This window comes from Schistocerca nitens, chromosome 11 (genome assembly GCF_023898315.1).
Source record: "Schistocerca nitens isolate TAMUIC-IGC-003100 chromosome 11, iqSchNite1.1, whole genome shotgun sequence".
NCBI lineage: Eukaryota > Metazoa > Arthropoda > Insecta > Orthoptera > Acrididae > Schistocerca > Schistocerca nitens.
This window is the reverse complement of record NC_064624.1, coordinates 198,689,364-198,712,572: the sequence shown is the minus strand read 5'-3', so window position 1 is coordinate 198,712,572 and position 23,209 is coordinate 198,689,364. Positions and strand designations below refer to the sequence as shown.

At 40.5% G+C, this 23,209-nt stretch overlaps 1 protein-coding gene across 1 annotated transcript in view; it reads right to left on the bottom strand.

Moving 5' to 3' along the window:
- Positions 1 to 23,209, bottom strand: part of LOC126213609 (basement membrane-specific heparan sulfate proteoglycan core protein-like) — an 843,204-nt gene that overhangs the window by 404,936 nt on the left and 415,059 nt on the right. The gene's annotated exons all lie outside the window — the stretch shown is intronic.

Below are 23,209 nucleotides of genomic sequence, written 5' to 3'. Positions count from 1 at the left end.
GAGAGGGTTTCTATTGCTTTTCTTCATGCTTGACAATCCGTACTTTGGACAGCAAGGTTGCCAGATCTTTTCCCAACTGAAAATGTTTCGAGCATTACAGGCAGAGCCCTCCAATCAGCTTGGGAAATTGACGATCTATCTTGCCAGTTGGACAGAATTTGGCACGATATCCCTAGGGACGACATTCACCGACTCGATCGATCGGTGCCGAGCCAACTAACTGCTTATGTAAGGTTGGTTGGTTGGTTTTGGGGAAGGAGACCAGACAGCGAGGTCATCGGTCTCATCGGATTAGGGAAGGACGGGGAAGGAAGTCGGCCGTGCCCTTTGAAAGGAACCATCCCGGCATTTGCCTGGAGCGATTTAGGGAAATCACGGAAAACCTAAATCAGGATGGCCGGACGCGGGATTGAACCGTCGTCCTCCCGAATGCGAGTCCAGTGTCTAACCACTGCGCCACCTCGCTCGGTGCTTACGTAAGGGCCAGAGGTGGACTGATGTGTTATTGCTCTTGAATAAATCATCCAACGTTTGCTGAAATTGTAATCAAGTCACAATTAGTCAAACCCAAGCTGTGAGGCAGTAGTTCTTTTATGCGTGTATAAATACTTATACTGGACAAAATGCCAATGAGGCATTTAACCCATAGTGTGTGGAGGGTGTAGCCCGGGTTGGAAGTGATTGTCTTTTTGTGGCATTTTTCATACCGTGATTTGGGCCCACTCACTCAGGCCACTGTGAACTGGAAAGATGATTGAACAGTCCACCGTTGTACTGCAGGTCCGTAGTGTCCAACGGGCACAATATTTCGGCAATCAAACATGTCGCCATCGTCAGGTGCACTGATGGGCTCGTTGACCGAGATTGCGGCTACAACCTCAGCAGGGCATGGGAACCAGCATTGAGTCTAATTAAAAAGACACTCGGCATAGGAAACGAACGGGTAACTAGGGCAGATGAGGCAATTACACCGACGCCACCACAGACGCCGACACCAGCATCTCAGCGACCGCTGACGCGCGGGCGCGGACCGCGGGGAGAACGCCTCGCGAGAGGAGGGGATTTAATACGGCCCCCCGCCCTCAGGAGCTCAGTTCGTCAGCGCACCTGACGATGGCGACACGTCTGATCGCCGAAATATTGTGCCCGTCGGACACTGTGGACCGGCAGTACACCCGTGGACTGTTCGAGCAAGAAACTGAAGAATCACAGGAAAGATGATGTCTCTTTTAAGATTCTTAGTGAGCAAGTATTGCTCTCCCTTGTGCATTGTTATGATTGGTATGCTGTAGACACTCCCATCTTCCAGGATGACAACAGCTACATTCACAGGGCTGTACGCATACACTTCTGATTTGATGAACATTCAGGCACCCATCGCAACTTGACTTGCCCACTAAATGACCCCACCGTAGTCTCACAGAAAACGTCTGGCACTATTTGGAAACAATAGGTGAGACGTGCCAATCAACAAACCCACAATTTTGTAGCTCTAGGGATCTAATCACCAATTCGTGTCATCATCTGGATACTTGAAAGAACTTGTCAACTCTCTCCCTTGCCAAACTCAGTCCACTACTAAGGCTAGGGGTGGTGTTAAATGGTACTAGCGTGCTGTCTCTTGTAGGTGACTAAGTTTTTGTATGCTATGGTTGTTTTGTGTGACTACATTCACTGAATGGAACAGGAATTACTCACAGTGGAGAACCGTATCTATCAAGACCACAATGCTTACATTTACATGGACAGAAATGCCCAAAACTGATTTCATAAGAATGGCAATGAAATAACACAACTTCCCTGGCCTCCATAACTGTTTGGATTACGGTTTACTCCTTGGAGAATCACAATTTTCCCTACTGTACTATTTGTGCATGCAATCATAGCAGTGTTTATCATAAAAAAGAAGTCTACAGTTTTCATAAGTTTAATGCTGATGCCAGTTCAATGTTTTTTTAGATACTATTTATAGCAAGTTTATCAAAAGCCACTGGTACTTATTTATTTAAAAAGTACAATATAGCTTATCATGCCAATTTAATTTTTCCTTCTATGGATGCAATTAAATGTTTACAAGCTTTAGAATGAAAAGAAATATGAAGTTCTATGTTGACAACATTATGTTTTTAATTTGTTATAGTTATAATAGCTCTAGTTTATGAAACAGGAAAAACTATTAAGAATATATGATATTATTGGAAAAAAATTTGTCTGATGCAAGACAGTTTATTTTGACATTGCCCATATACATTTCAGCACTTTCTCTGCTGCCTTCAGTGGTTTTTTGTTTATTACACTGCCTCATCACTTATTCTGTGCTGCTGTAGTTTATATTTATCATACATTATAAAGCTCGAGTTGTTTTCTGGTGTTTTGTGATAAAATAAATAAAATACAGTGTAACAGTTAAAGATGGTGATAGTGAAGAAATAAAGTGTCTTAATACATATAAAGCAACAAGCAACAGGACTACAGCATCAGAAAACATGGGAGTTGTGTAATGTAGTACTTATAAACTAACATGGAAAAATACCATGAGACAGAATAATAAACTGAAGATAGCAGGAAGTGTGCTAAAACATATATGAGTAAGATAAATATAAAAAAACCTCTCTTGCATAAGGCAGAACTTCTCTCTAATTTTTATTTGTAAGCATGGAGAATTACAATATCCAGAAGATGGTTTAACGAAATTATTTTGTATCAGCTGAATTCGTACCACTGATATATGAACAGATCATCGGGGATGAAATGAATGAAAATATTTTTGTCTTGAAATGAAGCCAGTTAGAGCTGACCAGAAATTACAAATCTGAAATGTAATGAACATGTGACAACAAATGAAAATTTGTGCCACACTGCATTTTTAGGTTTGCTGAAATATGATTGATATGTTAGGGAGTAATAAAGTATTCGATACCGCTATACAACTGAAATATATAATACTCACATTAACGTAGTACCGCATACTACTTTCCACCTCTTTTTCTGATAAGCATATAATTGATTTTGTATCTGTATGCAGTAACCATGAATGACCCTTTAATAATATGAATATTATTACAAAATTGTTAAGGCTTTCGTGGCCACTTGTTGACAAACTGCCTATTGGCTTCTGTCTCGGGTTCTTCGGCCGACGTTCATGTAATGATTTTTCTGACGTTTCGCCAGCACGAGTGGCTGGCATTGTCAAAGCTTCACCCTCCATTGCCGGTGGTGAACTGGAGGCGAGCTTTTTTTTTTTTTTTTTTTTTTTTTTTTTTTTTTTTTTTTTTTTTTTTTTTTATACTATTCATTTCCGCTCCTGAAGGGAGGCGGATGGGCCGCTGGAGAGCTTGTTGCTCTATTGGGGCCAGAGATGAGGGTATTACATTTTTTCTTTTCTGTATTTATTTTGTACTTAATGCTAACTTACATACTAGTTACTGTTTTCCTAAAATAGAGTTTGGAGGCGAGCTCGCGGGCGCAGACTATATGTACCTGGCGCGCCAACGTCCGAGGGCTTCTCCGCGGTCATTTCCGGTGCGGTTCTCCTCTTGCTACCTGCGACGGTCGTTCGCTGCAGTACGGGAAGCCTTAAGGTAAACGGATCCTGGCTTCCCGTACTGCAGCGAACGACCGTCGCAGGTAGCAAGAGGAGAACCGCACCGGAAATGACCGCGGAGAAGCCCTCGGACGTTGGCGCGCCAGGTACATATAGTCTGCGGCCGCGAGCTCGACTCCAGTTCACCACCGGCAATGGAGGGGGAAGCTTTGACAATGCCAGCCACTCGTGCTGGCGAAACGTCAGAAAAATCATTACATGAACGTCGGCCGAAGAACCCGAGACAGAAGCCAATAGGCAGTTTGTCATGAATATTATTACTTGAAAAGAACATGAAACTATGAAATTAAAATATTAAGAATTCATAATATGTGAACCATTATTTGGTGGCATTCACTTTTCATATTTTAATGGAAAAGTACAAATTAATTATTGAAGCAAGTTTATTGATAAATAAATGTTGCATAAATGTGTGCAAGTGTTGGAGCCTATTGTCAGAGAAAGCTGTATATAATAAATTCAGAACATAAATAATATGAAAACTTTGATTTATGATGAAAAATATGATCTTTATAAAAAATTGTAATATTAATAAATGTAAATGGAATAACAGAGTAAAGACCATTACTAGCAAGTACTACTGAGTGACACTAACCCCCCCCCCCCCCCCACACACACAAAATGCAAAGATGTACATTTTGCCACAAGAATGTGAATAAACATTGGCAGGGCAAACTCTTGTCACATTTTTTTTTATGTCAAAATGTATTGTGTTGCAAGCCAGAGTGAAATTAGGTCAGACGAAAGGTGCCAAATGCAGTAGCAGCAATATTTATATCTGGAATATGTGCATGCTGAAGACGCTTCCAGGTGTAGATGTAAATCAAACAAAAATGCTCCAAGGGAGAAAAAGGTCACTCTTCAGTTTACTTGGAAATGACTATCTAGAAGCAACTCATTATTATAAATATGTTTCTTTCCATATTATAACTCATCTTTTAAACAATTGAAACAAAATGTGTATGGTAAAATAAACAAACTTTTTTTTTTAGTTGCAAAGGCAAACTGGATGTACCTTTAACATTATTGTTATTATTTTAGGCTGTATTATGGAGGAGGTGAATGCACAGCAGCTTGGCACAAATTTTCCTTGAGCACATGGTATTTCTATAATGATTTGTGTATGCTGCACTGTTATTCAGGACGCAGATTAATTTATGGGGCGAGGAAACTAGCCCTGAAAATATTTCGTGCACTTTACAGTGGACAACCCAACTACCCAGGATAGATGGTGTAAGTGGGATTGCGTACCTTAAGGTGCACGTAATATTTTTCAGGCAGGTTTACATTTGCCCATTCAGCAGAAAGGAATGTAGCGCCTACTGTGCAGGTCATGCAAGCCTCCAAAGCTCGTCTGTAATGCCAGCGTCAGCACCGAATGCCGCACCGTCCGGAAATTCCGTCAGAGGAAAAAGTAAGGCTTAGCGTCGTGCAGCGAAGCGAGACAGAGCGAGAGAGTCAGCTCTCGGAAGACGATCGACGCTCCGGCACCGAGCGGCCCCGAATACTCCCGAACCGGAGTACCGGCGCGGGGGAGTGAACTACGAACCGTTGGGCGGGCAGCCCTCCTCGTCCGACCCGTCGTAGCAGTCGACCCTGCGGTCGCACCGCAGGGAGCCCCTGATGCACGTCCCGTCGCGACAGCGAAACTCGTTGGCCGAACACTGGTCGTCGGTCTCTGCTCGCCGGCGGAAACACACAAATGAGATCAAAACGGGGCGGCGGCGTGCCAGCTGCCGTGAAAGTGTGCTCGGCATTGCGAGGGAGGCGCTGCTGTAGGCTAGGCGTGGGGATGAGGAATGAGGAGAAAAGGAACAGGAGGGGGATGATGATGGTGAGGGAGGAAGGGGTGGAAAAAGGGGAGGGGAAAATGCGAAGGGGCTGGGGTAAGAGGGTGGATTAGGGGGACTGGTGGCGGAGGGGGAAAGGATAATGGAAGAGGAGGGGGAGATGAAAGGGGGAAAGAGGGTAGGGCAACGTCTGGTGAGGGGTTGACAGAGGAGGAGGAAAATGGGAAAGTGGGGGAGGACAGGACAAGGGGAAGCGGAGTGCTGTGGTTCCCAACCATTCGGACATCTACAGTGTGGAACATTCAAGTTGTAACACCGTGTAGGATAGATATAATGAAAAATTTACTTGTTGTACATCTACAGCATAGCAGGAAGAATACATGATCAGAAATGTATTTGTTTGAGGCTACACATTGTGCGAAATTTACTACAAAAACCTGCCACAGCTCTAACCCGGCTGGCCTCCGGGAGAACTCAACTCAGATGACAGACGTGGGTGTGTCAGCTCGTGATTCTTCAACTCTATGCCAGAGTTCATCTGGCAGTGCCGGGTTCCAGTCTCTAGGCAAGCTGTGTCCAGCTGTTTCCAGTGCTGAGAGACTGGAGAACACGCTGACATGGCAACAGTCCCACACCCTCTGTATCCAGGGAATTCAAGACAGCACGGTCTCGTGTTATGTTGTCGAAAGGTAACGACGGAGAGACCTCGAAGAAAGGAGACAACTATTGGCCTTAAAATGTCAGAAGCATAAAAGCTACTGTCTATATTATTGGCTATGCTAACCGGAGGTGCTTGTGTCCTGTACCCAATGCCACCCCATACCACCACAACAAGTGGTGAACCAGCTTGACGGTGACAAACGGAACCCGGTAACACTCGTTCTCCTCAGTACCTCTCCGGTATCCCAGCCCGGCACATCCGAAGACATGCCGGACAGTACAGATATTAATAATGGCTGCTAGGCGGCACTGCTGCAGTTGCGAGTGCTGCGGTTGCCGATGTAAACACCGCTGTAAGCCACTTCTGTACAGCCAGCCTATCAGGGCCGATGGCCGCCATTTAAAGTCGGCAGCAGAGAGCCACTCTGTCAGTTGTGATTTCTCTTTGTTACGGTATACATCTCATTACACATCACGGTATTGGTCCTGAATTTGCTACTTCTCAGTATTCCACCACGCTTTGCCCTTTGGACTTAGTATTCTGCAATGCCACATCCACTGTCTGCTATTCTCTCCTGTTGTCCCCTATCATTCTCTGGCAACTCGCTGTCCATGCTCTCATCCAGTCGGCCGGCCACTGCTGGTTCTGAAGTCATTCCCGGACTTATACGATTCCAGTCACTACACTTGAGCACACCCGCTACACCTGCATCTATTCTCTGCAGGTCACTGCTACGTGAATGGGTGAGCATCCGTCCCACTGTACCAATTATTAGGGCTTCTTCCCACTCTATTCACATATGGAGGACAGGAAGAATGATTGTTTATGTGCCTCTGTGTGTGCAGTAACTATTCTAATCTATCCTCATAATACCTACGTGAAAAACACGTAGGGGATTGTAGTACATTGCTAGAGTCACCATTTAAAGCTTGTTCCTGAAATTTTGTTGACTGACTAGCTCATGATAGTTTATGTCTATCTTCAAGAGCCTTCCAGTTCAGTCCCTTCAGCACCTTTATGACTCTCTCCAACAGATTAAACAATCCTGTGACCATTCGTGCTGTGCTTCTCTGTATATATTCAATATCCCCCGTTAATCCTATGTTTCCATTTCATATCCCTACAAAGCGTTACACCCAAGTATTTGTACAAGTTGGCTAAATCCAAAAGTGACTCGTCAAATATTATTGTCATAGGCTACTACACTTTTACATTTTGTGAAGTGCACAATTTTACATTTCAGAACGTTTAGAGCAAGTTGCCAATCTTCACACCATTTTGAACTCTTGTCTGACTGAATAATTATTTAACGAGAAAGCACTGGTAGATAGACACAATAAAAAACACGCAAACACACACACAAATTTCAGAACCCAAGGTTGCTTCATCAGGAAAGAGGGAGTAACTGTGAAATTTGTGTGTAGGTTTGTGTGTTTTTTATTGCGTCTATCTACCAGTGCTTTCTCGTTTGGGAAGTCACAGCATCTTTGTTTTTTAATATATTTTTCCCACGTGGAATGTTTCTTTCTATTATATGAATATTTATTTAGATTCTTTCAGGTAGTATTTGCATCATCTGCAAAAACCCCAATACTACCATTAATATCATCTGTAAGTCATTAATATACAACATCAACAGCAGGGGTCCTAACACACTTTCCTGAGTTAAATGAAGTTACTTCTACAGCTGATGATGGCTCTCCATACGGGGTTACGTGCTGTGTCCTCCCAACAAAAAAGTCAATTATCCAGTCACAAATTTCACTTGATATCCAATACAATCATACTTTTGAAAGTGTGGGTGTGGTACTGAATCAGTCACAGTTGGTGTATCTCTCTCTCTGCTGGCACATCAAAATAGGCTGCAGCAATGGTCACCACGCTGACAGTCTGTCGAGCTCCAGACGTCACACTGTCTACGAGGCTACTTATCTTGCTGAGACAAGGTCCGCTTCCCGATTCAATCTACACGACACAGCTGTACGATCCCGCACAGCCAAGCAGACAATGTGTCCGCTCTCTCAGGCACTAATAGCACGGGGGCTGTAAAGATCCCGCACGGCGCCGAGTATGAGCCTTCTGCTACACACCGACTGCATATTCGCATCACACTCACGTGATCCCTATAAACTAAAGCAGCAACACAGTGGAACGACAAACTGGACTCACGTAGGCCACGCTCCTGCCATTTTCAAATTCTTACACGTGCTGTCTGACGTTTCTCCTCCTCACACGAGGCTAAAACAGTCATTGCACAAACAAAAAACATTCAAATGCAGCTTCCGAATGAGAAACCCGCAGTGTAATCTTTCGTTGTATACAGAATGTAGACAGTGTCATTCCGAAACACTTTACGTAGCAGTGCTGAAATATTAATCATTTGCATATCCAAGCATGTATCACACTTCCTCCCAATTTGAGGTTGTCTGCAAGTTGTTTTCAAGGTGTTGCCATTTTAACAGCTAGCTGTGTAATTTGCAGTGATCTAATTTCATCCGAGATCGTATCCTAAACATTATTAGATATCAGGCAATACCCATAACAAACTTTGGGACCTCGTAGAACTTCAAAACAAACTTTATTTCCGATCGACCCTCTCATTTTTAAAGTAACGAAATATAGTAGTTCATGTTCAAAGAAATAAAAGTCACATGTTCTTACAAGTGTTTTACTAAACCGAGAAGAAATGAGATCCTTTCCATCGCTTATTTTTAATCCGCTATTTTTCTACTCGGTTTTGTTGCAATCACCGCACTTTTCTCATGTGGTGGTTCAAGTTTTCTTCTTGCATTCAGAGCTATCATAGTGGAAAGTAAGCTTTCCCATCTATGCACACTGAATGCCACCTTTGTTTTTCCTGTTTCTAACAGAAGAAAAAGACCTCAAGCAAACTACTGGCAATGTACGTAACAAAATCTAGAATCTAGCAAAACAGTAATAACAGAAATGAACTTTTCAAAAAAAATTTAGTTTTATGACTGAAAGAAAATCAAACACTTTTACACAGAGGTTGGGAACCACACAGGGATATCAGAAACCACCACCACAGACAGGAAGCGCCTGAACGAAACTCTGACACTGGAATAAAGTAATAGTACTGCCGATACTTGCAGGTTTGCTTCATCCTTGACAGGCTAGGAGCCCAACACTTAATGACTACAACACAGCAGCCAAAATACCAATGAGAAGCAAACCTGCCCTTCACTGACATCACTTGTTATTTTAGATTGTGCAACATAGTAGTGGAAAAAAAAATGTTGTAAAAAGGAGTGCATCTAACAGTGCTGAAAAATTTTCAATTACACTGTTCTCACTTTCATTCTTATTTCTCTATCTATCTGATGCCTACACAACACACACACACGCACACACACACACACACACACACACACACACACACATGCAAAAAAAATGCAGTAAGAAAAATAAAGCAAACACAAATAAATGTCTGTGTATGTTCATCAGACTTAAGGAACACTAGCGGCTCATAAAAATTGGACAATTCGTCCAGTGATCTGTAACACAGCCTAGCTTTTCCCTCTTTTATGGAGTGGAGTCTTGAACACAGTTGGAATACTAACAAACTTATGACATCTATTTCGTAGAAAGGCGAGTTACGCAAAAATCAACAAAATCTGGGATTGGCAGCTATGATACTTCCCCAAGTAACATCCAACCACAGATAAATACGCCATAGAAAATGTGTGAGAGTGCACAAATGAACTACCACACGGGAATGGAACAAGATAAAATCTACTTAACATGCATAGGGTAGTGGAATACTTAATTATAACCTCTAAAAATAACGTTACGTAATTAAACTTTTGTCTGTCTGTGGGCGAATAGCTTCAATCCCAGAAAAAATTGAAATCCCTGCCCCACCGAACCGTAACACACCAGCAGAGGAGTGAAAAACAGAATGTTACAGCCCACTGATGATCTCTAGAGAGCAAGATAAGGACACTACACTAAAAGATTTGAAAGTACGGTGGAGAGATAACGAACAAGTAATGGTATCCTAATAAAATTGCTTAATAATGGCAAAATGATTTTTGAGGTGGAAAGATTCTTCAACACCCACAATGCAGATTTCTACAACCGAGGTCTCCATCACTGGAGAAAAATGTGTCACCCCAGAAGGCAAATATGTACAGACGGACCAACATCTGCAACTCTATGACCACCCCCATTGTACTTAAATACAAGAGTACTAATTATATACAATCAACTCCTCTTCAAATGTACTTATGGGGGAATCACAATGGTAATCTCTGTCTAGTCATGACATGCACTAGCCTCTGCATAAAAACTGCACAACCTCTTATCTGAACAAATAATACAACCACAAACAACTTGAAGGTTTTTACATTGCGAGCCAACGTACAACCAAACACAGCAGGACTGAAACCAATTTCTAAAAAATGAAAAAGAAAAGAGTAGCAACAGCTAAAGTCAGGAAATTACAACACAATGCACTGACTGCAAGCTTGACAGTTATCAGTCGGATAAGCCTCGCAATGAAAGCTCAACCACTGTCATCCTCGGTGAAAGTTGTACACAATCTGTCACACAGCAATTGTAAAAGCTAGGCGGTGCCAATGTAGCACATGCAAACATAATGCAACAAACCAAAAAAAATGGCACTGAATACAGATAAAATTGGCTGTAGTTTGCTTTCCATTTTTCTTCACATTTTGCTACAAGATAAACACTTGTTACGACAACAAAAAATATTTACTTCATTAATATTTCAGCCACTGGTAGACGCAAATTCAAATGAACCCTTCTTAATATTCTTCTTTTCCTTCTTTTGACTCATGTAAACAAATAGAGAACTTATCTAAAAACAAAGATGATGTGACTTACCAAACGAAAGCGCTGGCAGGTCGATAGACACACAAACAAAGACACAAAATTCAAGCTTTCGCAACCAACGGTTGCTTCATCAGGAAAGAGGGAAGGAGAGGGAAAGACGAAAGGATGTGGGTTTTAAGGGAGAGGGTAAGGAGTCATTCCAATCCCGGGAGCGGAAAGACTTACCTTAGGGGGAAAAAAGGACAGGTATACACTCACACACACACACATATCCATCCACACATATACAGACACAAGCAGACAAATGTGTCTAAGCAACCGTTGGTTGCGAAAGCTTGAATTTTGTGTGTATGTTTGTGTTTGTCTGTGTGTCTATCGACCTGCCAGCGCTTTCGTTTGGTAAGTCACATCATCTTTGTTTTTAGATATATTTTTGCCACGTGGAATGTTTCCCTCTATTATATCCAAATATAGAACTTGAAAGAATTAACTGAAACTCTGAATACAAGCCAGAATGGTTTGTTCACTGATCACTTTGTCTGAACATTAAACACTTATTTGCCCCTTCTTTGTTTCTTCCTGATGACTTTGTGCTCTATCTCCATTTACATACGGGGCAATACATGTGAATACAGTGATTACAAATGGCTATAGCTATTTACCTACTAAGAATTACTGAGAATTTAAAAGAAAGTTCAAAATTTCAATTGTTAAACAGGCACTGTCAACTGGAAGCCGACACACGTGCAGTGATCCGTAAGTGAAAACTTCTGCGTTGTAGCGAAAATGACGCATCCGGTACAGAAGGCGTTTTGCCTGATGCAATTCGACATCTATCACTTTGTCACCATAGAGGAGTGTCAGTGAATGTGAACAGCATTTCCAGACAGCACTGGGAGTTTCAAGAAGTATTATGTTTGTGCAAATGAGAACGTATTGGCCAGCCACATGTATCAGCATGGATATTGGAAGAATTCGCTTTTCATTTGAACACAGTCCACAGAAATCGGCTTATACACCCAGCAGGGTGGCTACAAATGCCACAGACAACAATTTTACATGTATTAATTGGGATCTGACAGGAACTGAAACAGTAAAAGTGTGTAAAATGTACAAATTATGCTAGGGGCAACGCTGGGCCTCACATCCATAGACTTTTTATGCGGTTATATGAAAAGCCTTGTGTATTTCTCACCTTTGCTCAAACCAGTTCCAGAACTCAAAATACATATTTCTAATGTGGTCATGTTGGTGACCCCACATATTTTTCAGAGTGTATTATGTGAAAAGGGTTACCACTCTGATGTTGTCTGTGTGACGAAGGTGGTTCGTTACAACACTTACAAATTACATAAAAAATTAAAAAAAAAACTGTTTGAACTTTCTTTTACAGTTTCTGTAATTGAAATCGATTTATCGCTATGCATTAAACAGTTACAGCCATTTCCAATCACTGTAATCAGGAATTTTTAATTACTGAGTCCCATGTTCCACATGGGATATTGCATCAATATGCATTAACTGAAACTTAATAACAGAGAAAAGAATTAACTGGAAAGTGTTACACATCATCATAATGCAACAGATTTAGAAAATAATTATCAAAAGTAAACATACAGAAAAGTTATATTGTAAATACTGACTTAAATGTTTATACACTAAGCCATTACAACAAAAGACACCACACATTAAAAAAAAATATCTTCAAAACCCACCTCCACCACCACACTACGAAACAAATACTGTACACAACAGATGAAACATTCTACATTACACCAACACTCATTACGGCAGTAAATGTGTTAGGAGTTTAACAGTCATTTTTAATGTTTCACTAAGAGTAATTCTATTTTTTTAATGTGCAACAGCATACGCTGGCACATACTTTAATTTGGTTACGAATATTTCCAGAAGAAAAGCCTGAAATACAAATGCGAATAAGCAGTCAGATACAGAAGCAAACTGCAGTGGATTTGGGTCAGACACGGACAGACACTCCACAATGCTGACAACTCTCCCACAAACATTGAGGTCCCACAAAATTTTAACATGAGCAGAAAATGACTAACTTGGTAATACAATGAGAATAAGCCAGTTTTTATTTTAAGATGTATTTTTACACTTTTTTTTGGTGGGACTGTGCTTTGTAAATCTGCCAGCAATATACTCTAATATCAACACAAGATTGTGCCCCTGTATAATATGAACTTGCAGCCTCTATTTTTTCTCCTGTAAATACTGAATAAACACATCAACTTCAATAGTCATTTTAATTCTGGACTTTCACCATACAGGCTACATAAAAAAAGACTGTGTGTATTGGATAATTTGTTATTAATTTGTGCTTCACTCATACCAGTCTCATATACAGGCAAGATCACCCTACGTAATATTTTACTACATCAAAATGCATATGGAGCTTGCTTTGTTTATCTTGTGAATTAAAGAAATTGGTTATGAGTAATGGGGGCAGCAGTAAGAAGTTGCAATGAAAAATTAAGATAGCTGGTATCAGCAACAAAAGTGGGTAGAGGGTCATTCCATATCAAATCACCCAATAAAAAATAAATTTTACACCCACCTCCTTAGATTTTCATGAAATTTGGCTCAATGGTTCTAATACCATCCTGACAACACCTGCAAATTTTTTTTGCTGTATCTCTTATAGTTTTTTTTATAAATTTTTAAAGCTTTTATGTTTTGCGTTTTCCGAGCCTACGGAAATGGTAAATTTAACTTGTATTCAAAACTTTAAAATTGCTTATCTTAAAAACTCTTTTTAGATAACATCATGAATTTTTGCAGCAAGTTTATTTATTATACATACTTGAAGAAAAAATGATACTATTAAAATATATTAATATTTTCTATGAAAAAAAATATATATGTAATTTCTTTCTTTTTTTTTTAACGGATGTTTTGTTTTATAAGAATTGCAATATCTAGAGTCTCAGACCTGATAGAATGCTCAAATTTGTTTTAATTTACTCTTAAACATATAGGCTACTTGATAAAACAAAAATAATGATGGTTTTTTAACATGTTTATTAATTATACTAGATTACATTAGAATTATGTACAAAGATAGTGTACTTACGACACTTATGTATAACCCAACTGATTGCTTGAAACATTGAATTTTTTGAGTAATTTTGTCTTTTTAATAAACATTAATGCTGATTCAAACTGTTTTTCCACTTCATCCAACAGCTTTCAGTTCTTTTGATACAGTCTTTTTTGAAGTAATACATTCTTCCAGTGCCGCTTGATTGAGGTGCGTCTACTACACAGACTATGTGCTCCAAAGGCACTATGCAAGAATCTTCTCTTTCAGGCCAATAAAATGATGCAGCTGGTCCTGAAGGATGTAGAAATAGAATTTCTGCATATTCTTCATCATTGAATATTGTTTTTACCAGTCCAAAGTACGAGTTACCATCATAATTTGCAGCCACATAGCTATTTATGGATGGTTCAACACGAACCCAATCAGAAGAAGAAAGGAAAGAAAAGACTAAGGAGGGTTTTACACTATCTGTAGTCCTTCTAATTTCAAGGTTGTTTGTTGGAAGTGGTTTGAAGTTATGAAAGCTTCTTGTTCCAGGAATGGTTCGGGTTGCTGAAAAAGGGTTTTTCTAGTTTTAACTGTAGCAAATCAGCTTCTTTTTTGTCAATAAAGTGAAAATGAATGTTTTCAATATTTTTTTCACAAAACTTGTTCACATCGATTGCTGTCATTACTTGTTCTTCGTCTGAAAGCTGTAGACTGGCTTTCCTTAAAATTCTTTTAATAGTTCCTCCTAGGCCATCACAAATTGACTTCCCATGACTTGTTGCAAAAAAAGAGTGTTGGGCCTTCAAATTAAAGTCTCTCAAGTGTTCAGTCAAATTTTTAAAACTGTTTCTATTTTTGTACTGCCCAGCACAACCATCTGTAAAGTAGTGTACTGAGTCAATGTCAGTATGATGTAATGACAGCCACTTTGTAATTTCTTTTTGTACAAAGTTAACAAAACCAGAGTCACGTTCTTGGTCGTCACTAATAAAACAGTGGTTGGAAACAAAAACATTGTTTTCCTCATTTCTTAGAAAAACTCCAACTGGGTGTAGAGTACAACCACCTCTATTCCAGTGGTAACTTTGGATCTCATTTTGTATAACAAAGGAATAATTTTCACTGAAATCCATCACAATAATTGCTGTTTTGGGTGGTGGGTCTTCTTTCAATCTTTTAAAGGCTGCCGATTGGGATTTTGCTATAAACGAGTTCGGGGTGAGCTTTTCCAATGACCTAACCAATAAAGAAATGTAGTCTTCAACACTGATAGACTGTTTGATCATTTCTGCCCTGTCTGTGTTAACCCACTGACTGATTACAATTTCTTCTTCTAAATCATAATCTTCACTTAGTTTTTCAGTTAAGTACTCAGTTAGTGCAGTATTTGCAGGACAGCTGTCGCAATGATGTAGCATGCAGTTTTGGTTTTCCGTGTTGCACACAAGCATCTTAATTAGGTCTTTATAAATACTAACAAAGAGATAGAGGGGCTGGCCAGTACTTACCTCAGCTCAGTACAGCCGATAGATACACATAAAACAGAACTGCAAATTTTATATTCCTAGCTTTCGGAACAAATGTTCCTTCATCAGGGAGGAGAGAGGGGAAAGAAAGGGAAGAAGGGAAAGGAGATTCAGTTACTCACAACCCAGGTTATGAAGCAACAGGGAAAGGAAAATGGGAGGGTAGCAAGGATGGAGGCATGGTTGTCAGAGGGAAGCCAAAGATATTCTACTCTAAGTACTGTGCCAGCTTCAAACCAAAGAGGATGCATACAGAAGTAAGGAGGTATATAGTATAAAGATAAACACAACTATGTAGGATGAAAAGATGCGTGAAGGGCTAAAGAGGAAAGGGAAAGAGGAGAAGACTGAAGAGTGAATGGGACTGAGGTTGTTTAACTTAGGTTCAGTCCAGGGGGATGGCGGGATGAAAGGATGTGTTGGAGTGCAAGTTCCCATCTCCGCAGTTCAGAGGGACTGGTGTTGGGTGGGAGGAGCCAAATGGCACATACGCTGTAGCAGGTTCCTAGGTCCCTAGAATTATGCTGGAGGGCATGCTCCGCTACTGGGTATTGGGCATCCCCTAGGCGGACAGTTCGTCTGTGTCCGTTCATGCGCTCAGCCAGTTTAGTTGTTGTCATGCCGATGTAAAAGGCTGTGCAGTGCAGGCAGGCATGTCAGTTGATAAATGACATGTGTAGTTTCACACGTAGCCCTGCCATGAATTGTGTATGTTTTACCAGTAGCGGGGCTGGAGTAGGTGGTTGTGGGGGGATGCATGGGGCAGGTTTTGCAGCGGGGTCGGTTACAGGGGTAGGAACCGCTGGGTAGAGAAGGTAGTCTGGGAATATTGTAGGGTTTAACAAGGATGTTACGGAGGTTAGGGGGGCGACGAAAGGCAACTCTGGGTGGTGTGGGAAGAATTTTGTCAAGGGATGATCTCATTTCAGGGGTCGACTTGAGAAAGTCATATCCCTGGCGGAGTAATTTGTTGATGTTTTCGAGGCCAGGATAATATTGAGTGACAAGGGGGATGCTTCTGTGTGGTCTGGGGGTAGGAACATTGTTGTTGAACGGGGAGGAGAAAGCTAGGAATATAAAATTTGCAGTTCTGTTTTATGTGTATCTATCGGCTGTACTGAGCTGAGGTAAGTACTGGCCAGCCCCTCTATCTCTTTGTTAGTATTTGTTTCACATCTTTATATGAGATTTTCCATTAATCATTTAGGTCTTTATAAGATTCTTCAATTTTCACTGCATCCAGTAATAGTTTAACATTCTGGTGGATACTGCATACACATACAGTGTGTGCGCCTGCAGCACCAGCAAGGATACACCATTTAGGTCTCAAGAAACAAAATTTTGAAAATCCTACTTCTACCTCAGGATTCTCCCATTTGAAAGAATAATAGAGTTCTCTCAAGTTACAAAAAATGAGTCTTTTTTGCATGTACACATTTTTTTGAACACTTACTTTGTCTTTTGTTCCAGGTAGCACTTTTCATAAAAATCTGTTACAAGTCTTACTGCATTTTCAGAAAGAGTTTTACCTTTTTTTGGACCAGGAGTTTCCAAAATACCCTTTTCAGATTTTAGCTTTCTAGCTTGTTGCACCATGTACTCACTTACATTAAATTCTTTCATCACTTTATTTTGACTCCAGGAATCTGGAGCCTAGGTCAGAATCTGGATTTTTCTAGACCTCCCAACAGACGAAATCTTCTCTTTCATAAGAGAAATCATTACATCAAAATCCTTTGCTTTCTCAACCACACTTGTATCTTCTTCGTCATCATCAGAACTTGGTGCATCATATTTTAATACTTTTGAAACCGCCTTTTTTGCAGTCTTTTCAATACTGCTAACCTTCCTTTTAAAATAAGACCCTTTACTTTGTTCTGACAAGCCATGAAGCTTTATCGGTGTTAAACCTAAATTATCAAGAGCAATGTTTGTTTGTACGAGGGATTCATTTCTGGATTCCAATGATTCTAATTCAACCATGACTTCATCATCTGTTTCACTTTCATTGACTTCACAACTCTTAATTTTTCCTCATAAAAGTTACGGCATGTTGAGCAAAGGTTTTGTCCAGGTTTTGTGCTAATATTTTTTGTCAGTAATTGTCTAGAAAGATCCAAGCCTACACTTCTCAACGATTTTTTGATCGGCTTTTTGTGTTTTTTTAGTGGGTCTACACATGTCGTTTGATACTTTTCAAAAACATTTAAAAAGTAGTAGCTGTGGTGTGAACATATATTCTTAAATTCACACAGATTAATTCCAGATCGTAAGTGGATCAAATCTTTTTCTTCCTCACTCAATTCAGATACAGGTTGTAACTTTTTTGAAGGTGTGTAGGTTGTTTGGAAACATACTGGTTTCACTTTTGGTCTGATTACTGTTCTGGTTACTTTTAATAGGATATTGGAAAAGAATCTCCGTAAACTAAGTAACAGTACTTACTGAAAGTTCGAATAAACTTAATAAAATACTATCCAACCACTATTTAACAATGTAATAATTTTTTACTTCAAAACACAGGAGTAACAAAACAAAATCCAAGCGTACATTGTTACTCCAAGAAGACAAAAACTTATTTTCGGTGTCTAAGTCACTTGGTACGTTTTATTTTTAAAATATAATTAATATTATTTTAAAAATTAGATAACTATTAAACAAGTTAAAAAGCCAACATAATTTTTCTTTTATCTAATAGCCTATACAATTAAGAGTATTTTAAAACAAATTTGAGCTTTCTATCAGGTCTGAGACTCTAGATATTGCAGTTTTTGTAAAACTAAACATCCGTTAGCTAAAAAAATTTGGAGGATTTTAATATATCTTTATGGTAATTTTTTTTTAACATTTAGATATAATACACAAACTTATTCCAAAATTTCATACTGATATCTTGAGTAATCTTTAATATACAAATTTTTTTAGTTGTGAGGACACGTTTAAGTTACGTTTTCAGACTGCTGAAACAATGCCAAATCTAAAAACTTCAAAAATTTATTAAAAAAAACTATAAGAGATAGAGCAAAAAAAATTTACAAGTGCTTTCAGGATGATAAAAGAAGTAATTGTACCAAGTTTCACCAAAATCTGACATGGTTGGTGTCAAGGCCTGGATGACTTGGCACGGAATGACCCTAGAATGAAACAGCAAACATGGGTACACTGACTTGCATTTGGAGAAAATTTGGTGCAATATCCAAAAATCTAGCAGATGCAGAAACACAAATCGATCTACTGGAGCAGTTAGCCGGTAGAGACCAGTTTGAGAATCTCAGGATATGAAATCACATTTACCCCCAAAATAAAAAATCTAACAAAACGTTTTTAGACAGACTTTGGTCAAATAGAAGAGCTCAAAAAGTTCACATACCAAGAAGAGGTAATTCAATAAATGAGTTACAAATATCTGTTGTTAATGGAAGGACACGCAAAATGAAAAGTGCACATCAAATAATAAAAAATATTTACAATGGAAGTGCATATCAAGGTATGCAAAACGAAGAGATTGTTTGAGGAGGTGGGTGAGAGGGGGAGGGGGAGGGGGAGGAGTAAAACTGAAGAGGATGACGGAGGCACAAACACAGTAAGCAGACCCAAGTGGGTGTAGGCTGCAGTAGTTATGGGATGATGGAGAGGTTTGCACAGGATAGTCTGGTGTAGAGAGCTGCAAGAAACTGAAGACCACAACAACAAAAGGACCTACTTGTGTTCTTTATTTACATAATGCCTGAAGGTGAATGAAACAAGCTCAAAATCCTTTGCAATGTAATAAAACATAAAATCAACAGTAGGGAAAAATGAGGAAAACCAGCCACCAGCTTGTACCAAGTTAACTTAGGGGTGGCATGTAGTAACACTGAACACCATGTAAACATTACTGGCCTTCCAAAGTAAGCATCCCCCCCCCCCCCCCCCACACACACACACAAACTTATATACAACCACACCAACATCACGAGACCTATGCACCATATCAGCTACAGGTCAGGGCTTGTCTTGCCTCCCTTTTGTACATTACTTCCATCCTATAATTTATGCTGCAGCAGTATAATCAATTGGCATATATGTAGAGCTGGTAGTAGCGAAGCACAAACAAATAACGTTAGTTTTCTTCTAAAATGATGTGCCATAACAGTGGATGTTTCCTGAATTACTAAACTAATACATCTTCGGTATTTCTCCTGCACAAAAATTTGTCATCACGTCCAGAATAAAGTACAAACAGGAGGGGCAACACTGTTCTGAAAACTGACAATACAACACTGGGGCAGAAAATGGAATAACTAGCTAACTATGTTAAAAAATACGGCAAACTATAGTTTCATTACTAGAGTAACACCATATATGAAAAAGCTGAGACAACAATTTATTTACAGTCACATCAAAGCAAAACATTATTTATGGGAGGTACCAAACCCGATTAGTATACTACTGAGCAATCGATACGTCTACGACAACCACAAATTTTACAAAACCTCACATACCAGGAATGCAATTTACTGTAGACTACACAAAAACACAACTCCATCAGGATCACACAAGCTGGCACAGAAACACATCAGCCAGTTGGTCCGCAAACCAGGATGCAAAACCAGTCGGTTAACCAAACACCGTATCACAGATGCAGGGCGCACTCGTGTGTAACGTGACCAAACTGTGTGGAAGTATTGTTTACAGTGACCAAAAAATGTATTCTGCACGGATTTCTACTTGGCTATCGTGAGGAAGCTGTTCCTAATCATTACTTACGGCAATTACTAATTGATTAAACAATTGTAATCATGCAGATTCCATTTTCCAGCAGGTAAATTGTAAAATTCCACTACATCCGGTCTAACAGAATTTTAATATATATAATTTTTAAATAAAAATAGAATATTTCCTGTTGGTGACTGAGGAAACCATACTGAACACCATTAAACCAGCATTTACATCATTTACAGACTGATAATTATAGCTATTACAAGCAGTATGTTTCTGGTTTGGTTAGTACCTCCAAGTATGTGTTGCAAGAGCAAGTCTTTAACGGTTTTTTTCACCTGGGCAGCAGGTCAGGGGTTGATGTACGGATTCATGGACACAAAACAGTTAGTCTATTCACACAGGCGTAGTCCGCTTGGTGGTGCAGTTATGTCAGTGCAGAAAAAATCAGGTTGTAAAATTTGTGACGTGTTTGTGAGAAAACTGTTTGACAGAGAAAAAACAACCAGCAAACTGTTGTGTACACATTAAGATACCACATAAAAATATCTGCACTCACACCCTTTATACACACATCAAAAAAGTTTTGCATCACCCCAGTTCCCAGAATTCCTGAAGATAGACGTTGACTGTGGGTATTGAATCACAGACACAGTCCCTCTGACTGTTCAGAGATGTCACTAAACCCGCCCAGAGATGTAAACAACCACGCATGAGCAGCGCCTATTAGACGGAGGGGGTCCGACAGCCGATCAGTTCCAGTCATTCCACCAGGAAGGAGGTACACGGCTCGTGTTGTCTGTAGTTGAACCGCACCTAGACCGCAGTTCGATCGTGTCCGAATTGTTACTTTGCGCCAGGAAGGGCTCTCAACAAGGGAAGTGTCCAGGCATCTCAGAGTGAACCAAATTGATGTTGTTCACACATGGAGGAGATACAGAGAGACAGGAACTGTCGATGACATGCCTCGCTCAGGCCGCCCGAGGGCTACTACTGCAGTGGATGACCGCTGCCTACGGCTCGGAGGAACCCTGACAGCAACGCCACCATGTCGAATAATGCTTTTCGTGCAGCCACAGGACGTCGTGTTACGACTCAAACTGTGCGCAATAGGCTGCACGGTGCGCAACCTCACTCCCGACGTCCACGGCGAGGTCCATCTTTGCAACCACGACACCCTGCAGCGCGGTACAGATGGGTCCAACAACATGCCGAATGGACCGCCCAGGATTGTCATCACGTTCTCTTCACCGATGAGTGTCGCATGTGCCTTCAACCACACAATCGTCGAAGACGTGTTTGGAGGCAACCCGGTCAGGCTGAACGCCTTGGACACACTGTCCAGTGAGTGCAGCAAGGTGGAGGTTCCCTGCTGTTTTGCAGTGGCATTATTTGGGCTGTTGATCACGGAAGGTGCCATAATAGCTGTACGATACGTGAATGCCATCTTCCAATTGACAGTGCAGCTGTATCGGCAGCATATTGGTGAGGCATTCGTCTTCGTGGACGACAATTTGCACCTCCATCGTGCACATCTTGTGAATTACTTCCTTCAAGATAACGCCATCCCTCGACTAGAGTGGCCAGCTCGTTCTCCAGACATTAAATGTATCGAACATGCCTGAGATAGATTGACAAGGGCTGTTTATGGACGACGTGACCCACTAACCACTCCGAGGGATCTACGCCGAATCGCCGTTGAGGAGTGGGACAATCTGGATCGACAGTGCCTCGATGAACTTGTGAATGGCGTGTCACAATGCATACAGGCATGAATCAATGCAAGACAACGTGCTACTGGGTATTAGAGGTACCGGTGTGTACTGCAATCTGGACCACCACCTCTGAAGGTCTCGCTGTATGGTTGTACAACACACAATGTGTGGTTTCATGGGCAATAAAAAGGATGGAAATGATGTTTATGTTGATCTCTATTTGAATTTTCTGTACAGGTTCTGGAACTCTCAGAACTGAGGTGATGCGAAACTTTTTTTTTATTTGTAAAAACAAAGATGATGTGACTTACCAAATGAAAGTGGTGGCAGGTCGACAGACACACAAACAAACACAAACATACACACAAAATTCAAGCTTTCGCAACAAACTGTTGCCTCATCAGGAAAGAGGGAAGGAGAGGGAAAGACGAAAGGATGTGGGTTTTAAGGGAGAGGGTAAGGAGTCATTCCAATCCCGGGAGCGGAAAGACTTACCTTAGGGGGAAAAAAGGACAGGTATACACTCGCACACACACACATATCCATCCACACATATACAGACACAAGCAGATATATTTAAAGTTTGGGCAGAGATCTTTCCTGATGAGGCAACAGTTTGTTGCGAAAGCTTGAATTTTGTGTGTATGTTTGTGTTCGTTTGTGTGTCTGTCGACCTGCCAGCACTTTCATTTGGTAAGTCACATCATCTTTGTTTTTAGATATATTTTTCCTACGTGAAATGTTTCCCTCTATTATAACCATATCATTTTTTTTTATTTGTGTATATATGGTTGTAATAGCACCATTAAGTGGACCATGCCTGTCAATGTGGGCTAACCATTTTGCGTCCACACTTCAACACCTGATCTGGAGGTACTAACCAAACTGAGAACATACTACTCCTAATAGCCACTCTGTGAATGGAGTGATGTAATGTTGTTCAGTACATTGTTCTCCGTCACCAGTACAAATGTCTGCACTTATACCCATTACACCCAGTGTGTGTGTGTGTGTGTGTGTGTGTGTGTGTGTGTGTGTGTGTGTGTGTGTGTGTGTGTGTGTGTGTACACGTCCAAGTCACTGTTTGGTACAGCATGTGAAACATAGCAGTGAACATCTCCGCAATTTGGAAGCTCTATGTGATCTGATCATGAGTGGCTTCTATTTGGTATGGCACACTTGAAAAAAACTTGTGGACTCTTTTTCTTGCTGAATTAAAGTCATTATTGAGGCGGTGTTACACGGTATTACGAGATGTCTCCTGGTGACGATCAACTTTTCTGGCCAGTGTGCTTAGATCTGTGTAGTCCCTACCTATTGGAGTTTTATTACACACAAGTCT